This window comes from Musca autumnalis, unplaced genomic scaffold, assembly GCF_047663935.1.
Source record: "Musca autumnalis isolate F117 unplaced genomic scaffold, ASM4766393v1 scaffold_5, whole genome shotgun sequence".
Taxonomy (NCBI): domain Eukaryota; kingdom Metazoa; phylum Arthropoda; class Insecta; order Diptera; family Muscidae; genus Musca; species Musca autumnalis.
The window spans coordinates 162,591,779-162,599,409 of NW_027412088.1; the positions used below are offsets into that span (position 1 = coordinate 162,591,779).

General features: G+C 36.6%; 1 long non-coding RNA gene across 1 annotated transcript; it reads right to left on the reverse strand.

The window, feature by feature from the left end:
• Window positions 1-219: 219 nt before the first annotated feature.
• On the reverse strand, window positions 220-1,027 carry LOC141386949 (uncharacterized). Its single transcript, XR_012408445.1, has 3 exons — window positions 968-1,027; window positions 775-907; window positions 220-603 (listed from the first exon to the last, which is right to left on the reverse strand). It is a non-coding gene; the product is annotated as an uncharacterized lncRNA (long non-coding RNA).
• Window positions 1,028-7,631: the final 6,604 nt, after the last annotated feature.

Here is a 7,631-nt window from a genome sequence, read left to right on the forward strand (position 1 = left end):
TCTTTTTTTACATTTTTATTTGAATTTTTGCTTAATGTTAACGTAGCCTAATTTATTGAATTTCATAGTTGTAAATATTAGTATTAAAATAGTATGTAAATATCATTGAAGTAACTGTAAAGAAAGAAAATAGAATTAGGATAATGAAATAATAAAAATGAATTAGTTGTTGTAAACTTACCGCCGAAATCAAAGCGTTTTTCTTCGACTTTCTCCACCGTCCGAAAATCCCTAAAAAATAAATAAAAATATTGTTAAAAATTATAAATAAATTGATTTTATAATTATTTTATACTTCCCTTAAAATAAAGTGGAACATTTTGGTGCCGAAACCCGGGATTGTAAAGTGACGTGGTGTTTTGTTAAAATATTACAAAACAAATTTGCAAAGTTTCTGCAAATAAGAAGAAGAACAGTAAAAATTCTTTTAAAACATTTAAATTAAAAATTACCTGTGGTGATCCTTCAGTTGCTGCCATTGTTCCATACATCCAGATGCCCCGTTTCTGCGACTGCCGTCTTTGTAGGAGCAAGCATAATAATCAGGAGAGTGATTCTGATTCCCAGGTAACAGCGTTGAACATAATTTGTGTGAATCCTAACCTGTAAGATACTCAGTGTTAGAGAATTTGTAATTTATTCAAATTTGTTTGAGATTTTTCCACAATTCACACGAATTATTTTTCTACGCTTCATTATTTCAAATAAAATACATTTTGTGAATCGCTTTGGCAATAAATATTCGCGGCTAAATAACACAAACTTAATTATTACCTTCAAATTAAGTTTGTTTTTCTTTTCTCATTCCGCTTTGCATTTTGCTTGTCAGCCATTCCAATTGTTTTTGTTGTTTTTATTGCACCACACTAATCCGCGTTTAAGTTCATATTACGCGAGTGAAGTTAAACTAACAAAAAATATACATTTCATTTTTGGTTTTTTGCCTATTCACAAATATTTAATTTACACTTTTAATTTGTTGCAATTTTCCACTAAATTCATATTATTTCTTTGTTTTGATTTTAACTTCATTAGTGCCACATACTTTGTGAGTAATTGAGTACTCATATTCGGTTATTCAATTTGATCAGTTGTGTTATCGGTGTTATCGATATACACAAAATACTTAAGGGTGCATTATACTACAGGATTTGACAAAATTTCTCATTTACTGAAATTTTTGTGTTTTCAATTGTCCAATTAAATTTAATTAATTGAGATAGTATTAGTATACTATTTTTAAGCTGACAATTTATATTTTATTAAAAAAAAAGCGAGAGTTTATTTGATAATAAACTTAAAATTTCCTACCACTAAGAAATATTAAAGTGTGTAGAGTTTTTCTGTTGTTTAAACTCCTTTAAACTTATTGATATATATCAAAATGGCTGGTGGTAAGAAACACCAAAGTAATCCTGATACGGAAATAGCCAATTTGAAGCAACAACAGGAAAAAATAATAAAAAATATTGAAAGAATTAAGACTTCTTTCCGAGAAAAGAAAATATCCTTCAATTCATTTGAATTAGAATGTCGATTAGACATTTTAAACAAATATATTGATGAGGCAATGCATTTACAATCCGAACTAGATATTCTAGATCCCGATAATGATGATCGTGGTGAATTGGAAGACTTATGTGTATCGGCAAAGTCCTTATTTTTAGGAGTTTTATCTAAAAATAGGAGGAGTAGTATGCCTGAGACTTCTTTTTGTGCTCAATCGCATCAATCTAGATTGCCAAACATGAAATTGCCAAAATTCAGCGGAAAATATTCCGAATATAAGAATTTCATAAGTCTTTTCGAAAACTTAGTTCATACAGATCCGACATTAACAGACATAGAGAAGTTTAACCATTTAATTTCATGCTTGTCCGATGAAGCACTTGGCACAGTCAAAGCTTTTCAGATTTCTGAAGAAAATTACCCCAAAGCATTAGCCAGCTTAAAAAAGGTTTATGATAATGATTGCTTAATATTTTTTGATAATATTGCCAAACTTTTTGATCTTCCTGAGATCACCAAACCTTCGGCTTCTGCTTTGCGAAGCATGATTGACACTGTTTCTGCCATTTATGATTCTTTGTTGTCTATTGGTGATGACAAGAAGATTACGAACGCAATATTAATCCACTTAGTTATGTCAAAGGTCGATCCAATCACTAAGTCCAAATGGGAAGAACAGCTTGACTTCGAAAAGCTCCCATTATGGTCTGATTGCGAGGCTGCATTAAATAAAAGATACCAGCATATTTCTGCTGAGGAGTCTTCTGGTGCAAGACCCAAATTAAACAAACCCAAATTTGATAATCAGCCTAAAAGGAATTTCAAGACTTCACTTTCTGTTTCTAAACAGAAACAATCTCCAGAAAAGTGTGTCTTCTGTAGATCTTTGCAGCATAACATAACAAATTGTTCTTCTTTTACTGCTGTACCAGTTCTCCAAAGATTTGAATTCATTAAAGCCGTCCCTGCTTGCATTAATTGTTTGAAGAAGGGTCATACGGTGGCCAAATGCAATTCAGGAGTGAAGTGTAGAGTATGCAGTGGTGCACACCATTTCTTACTGCATCGATATGCTTCTGATAATCTAAATTCAAATCTGTATCAAGAGCAGCCCTCTACTTCCAGTGCTTCGGTCAACCATTCGGCGTCGAGTGAAGGCGTAATTTTGGCCACAGCACTAGTTCAGGTAAGAAGTAGTTCTGGGAAATACATTTTGGCTAGAGCTCTTCTAGATTCCGGTTCTCAACCTAATTTGATTACTGAGGACCTGGTACAGAGGCTTAAGGTAAAACGAGAAGGTGGCAGATTAAATTTAACTGGTATTTCTGAGTTATCATCTTTCTCAAAGAATAGTGTCCAACTGTCTATAATGTCGAGACTCAATTCTACCCAATTTTCGTCTAAGTTCTGGGTATTGAGTTCAATAACAAATATTCAACCCGATAAAAGGATATCAATTTCTGATTGGAACATTCCTAAAAATATTGAACTGGCTGACCCTAGTTTTAATGAACCTCGGAGAGTTGATTTGTTAATTGGTGCTGAAGTTTTCTTCGAACTTCTTTGTGTAGGCCAAATCAAACCAAATCCGAGTCTTCCAGTTTTACAAAAAACTTCGCTTGGCTGGATCGTAGCTGGAAAATACGATGAGTCAAAGGGGTCCACTTCTACTATATGCCATTTAAATAGTTCAATAGGGAATAGTGAAACGATTGATGCAATTGTTAGAAAATTCTGGGAGTTGGAAGAGATTCCAAATAATTCATTAAAGATTTGGTCTGATGAGCAAAATAAATGTGAGGAACATTTCCAAAAATATGTGCGACGTTTACCGTCAGGGCGCTTTCAAGTGTCTTTACCTTTCAAGGAAGATGTGAAACGTTTAGGTTCGTCATTTGAAACTGCAAAAAGGCGGTTTCTCTCTTTGGAAAGGAGACTTTCTCATGACGACACATCTAAAGAAATGTACAATTCCTTTATGAAAGAGTATCTTGACTTAGGTCACATGGAAATGACAAATAATAAAATTCCTAATACGCCACATTATTTCATTCCTCATCAATGTGTTTTCCGACCGCAAAGTACAACTACTAAACTTCGCGTCGTTTTTGATGCTTCGAGCAAGACATCTTCACATGTTTCGCTCAACGATCTCTTGATGGTTGGTCCAACTATTCAAGAAGAGTTGTACTCCACTCTGCTTCGTTTCCGTCTACATAAATATGTAATTACAGCAGACATTGAGAAAATGTACCGTCAAGTTTTACTTGACGAGAAAGATAGAGATTTTCACTTTATCCTTTGGAGACAAAACGATAGTGATCCGTTACAAATTTTCAAATTGAAGACGGTCACTTATGGCACATCTTCTGCGCCATTTCTGGCAATACGTTGTCTTAGCCATTTAAGCGATTTGTCCAAAGAGACTTTGCCAATTGGGGCTGAAGTTGTTCGCAACGACTTTTATGTGGATGATTTATTGACTGGTGCTGCTGATTTGAGTAGTCTGATCACAATTCGTGACCAAGTGACTACCATTCTCAGTTCAGCAGGATTCAAACTTACTAAATGGTTTTCAAATCATCCAGATTTCAATGAAACAAGTTGCAGTGAAAAACTATTGCACTCAGATTCTGAAACTGCAAGAGCATTAGGAATTCATTGGGCTCCAAGAAATGACGTTTTCAAATTTTATATTGAGGGAGGCTTTCAAGAGATGAAAGCTACAAAAAGACACATTTTGTCCATTTCGTCAAGATTATTCGATCCCCTCGGTCTCTTGTGCCCTATAATAACCAAAGCTAAAATGCTCTTACAAGAACTTTGGATAAATAAATTAGACTGGGATGAATCGATTCCTATGCGCTTGAATTCAGCATGGGAAGATTTCAAATTTAATCTTTCGAAGTTAGATACGATTCAAATCCCAAGATTCGTAAACACGATCACTTCTTCGAGGATCCAAATTCATGGATTCTCAGATGCCTCGATGCGAGCATATGGTTGCTGCTTTTATGTTCGTGCTTTGGACTCCAGTGGAGTTTCTTGTCGCCTTTTAACAGCCAAGTCAAAGGTAGCACCGCTCAAAACAATGTCTCTTCCGAGATTGGAGCTATCTGCAGCACATTTAATGGCTAATATGTGGTTACGAATTAAACCAATGATGAACTTTGAAGTTGAAAATATATACTTTTGGTCCGATTCGGAAATTATACTGTATTGGTTAAGAACCCATCCTTCAACTCTGGCCACTTTCGTCTCGAATAGAGTCGCAGAAATCCAAGAATGGTCAGAAAGTGGTATTTGGCGTCATGTGCCCACCAAACAAAATCCAGCCGACATAGTGTCGAGAGGATGTAGTGTTGAAGAACTTAAATCTTCAATATGGTTCGAAGGACCCAAATTCCTGTTAGATCATATGTCTAAATGGCCTGTCAACAAACATTTTGAGTTGACAGAGGAAGAAAAATCATTGGAAGTAAGAAAATCCAAAGTTTTAGTGGCGTCAGATAGTAAGACAGATAAGGAATGTTCTGAGAGCATTCTTCTAAAATTAATAAATGATCACTCGTCTTACAAAAAGCTTCTTAGAGTGGTCTCATATGTCTTTCGATTCGTTGATCGAGTTAAGAGGCGAAAGGTTTCAAATTCTATCTGTCTTACAGCTCAAGAATTAAATTGGTCTTTCCTGAAATTGGTCGAAGTTGTTCAAAAGTCCAGTTTTTCAGAGGATATTTCTAAAATAAAGAAATCAATCTGCCTAAAATCAAATCTTCAAAAATTAACGCCTTTTATACACGATTTTTCTGAGTGTAAAAGAACATTTTCGCTTCTAAGAGTAGGCGGAAGATTGCTTAATGCAAAAATACCAAATAATACTAAATTCCCCCTTTTACTCCCGAAAAAGCATCATTTCGTTTCTATTTATCTAAGGGATTTACATTTTAAAAATTGTCACGCTGGAACAAAAGCCTTAGTAGCCTTGTCCCGTGAGCAAATTTGGCTAATAAATGCCCGTGAAGAATGTAACAGAATAGTTCGGAATTGTATTCATTGCTATAGATATAAGCCAAAGCTGATGACCCAAATAATGGGAAATCTACCCACTGATAGAGTGAGAGCTTTACGTCCTTTTTTAATAGTAGGCGTAGACTTTTGTGGTCCCGTTGATATCACGCTGAAGATACGCGGGAGACCACCAACCAAAATGTATATTGCCGTCTTCGTTTGTTTCACGTCCAAAGCGGTTCACCTAGAATTAGTATCTGATTTATCCACTGATACTTTTATTCTTTCATTTAAAAGGTTTGCCGCACGCCGTGGGCTCCCAAAGAAGATGTACTGCGACAACGCGACGAATTTCGTCGGAGCCAGCCGAGAGCTGAGGGAACTTCAGGAGAGGTTTCTAGCAAGCCACAAAGCCGTGGAGGAATACGCAGCCTCGTGCAGCGTGCAGTTCAGCTTCATTCCTCCGAGGGCTCCTCATTTCGGGGGCCTGTGGGAAGCTGCCGTAAAACAGGCGAAGTTCCTGCTTCTGCGAGCTGTCGGCAAAGTGCTGCTGACACAAGAAGAGATGGTGACGATGCTCGCAGAAGTAGAGGCGGTGCTAAACAGTCGCCCCATAGCACCGCTGTCTCCAGACCCCAACGACGAGGAAGCTCTGACACCCGGGCATCTACTAGTCGGAGCGGGTCTGCGTTCGCTGCCGCCAGAATTCGTCGACGAAGACAGCGTCAACAGGCTGACGTTCTGCAAGCGTTGGCAGATGCTCTGCGCTCTCAAGCAGAGGTTCTGGCGGGCCTGGTCCAGGGATTATATCCTGGGTCTGCAGGACAAAGGCAAATGGAGGCAGCCTCAAGTCAACCTCGAGATCGGTCGTCTAGTGGTCATTCACGAGGACAATCTACCGCCCCAAGAGTGGCTGACAGGTCGAGTCGTCAGCGTAGCCGAAGGCAGAGACGGAAAGGTCAGAGTGGCGGAGGTAAAGACGAAGAGAGGCATATGTAGGAGGCCAATTGCGAAGCTAGCTCCACTGCCGATTGGTTGAAGTCCTGCGGCTCTTCAATGGGGCCAGAATGTTGGAGCATAATAAAGTTTTGTTTTCATTTTTAATTTTCCTTTTTTTATTTTTATTTATTCTTTCTTTTTTTTACATTTTTATTTGAATTTTTGCTTAATGTTAACGTAGCCTAATTTATTGAATTTCATAGTTGTAAATATTAGTATTAAAATAGTATGTAAATATCATTGAAGTAACTGTAAAGAAAGAAAATAGAATTAGGATAATGAAATAATAAAAATGAATTAGTTGTTGTAAACTTACCGCCGAAATCAAAGCGTTTTTCTTCGACTTTCTCCACCGTCCGAAAATCCCTAAAAAATAAATAAAAATATTGTTAAAAATTATAAATAAATTGATTTTATAATTATTTTATACTTCCCTTAAAATAAAGTGGAACACCCTCCGTACCTCTTGATTTTCGGTATTTTGAAGGTTTTATACACATAATCTTACCGAAATATGGTAAGTTTGGTATTTAATCTTATTTGAGCCTAAAACGTTCTGCCAGAAATTTGTCGGTATAGATCGAAATTTTGATATAGCCCCCATAGAATGGTAGCTCTCGAATTTCGGTGTTTTGAAATTGCTGAAATTTGGTATTTGTTGTTGTTCATAAAATAAAGGAAACTAATTGTTCCATTTTTCTTCAATACAACTCGTAGTGGAGGATATAACAAGTTCGGCCCGGGCGAACTTAACGCCGTTCTTACTTGTTTTTATGTGAGGATGAGGAGGACACTGATTGTAATTCGACACGTTTAAATGGGTAAATGTCGTCAGCTGTTGGGTCATATAAGTCCACATAATGTTTCATATAAGTCCACATATTGGTATAATTCCCATATAATCGTACGAGGGCTGCTCGATAATGTTCCAGTCTAACACTGAAAACTCGAATATTCATCATCAATAATAGTTTTATTGTTTATTTGTCTCTGATTGAGACACCTCCAAAACATAGCTTTAGAACGCTTATACAGCATGTTCTGGCGAAGAAAATCGTTGATCACGCCTTTTTTCTTGATGTGCGGGAATAATATTAAATCATTGGATGACAAGT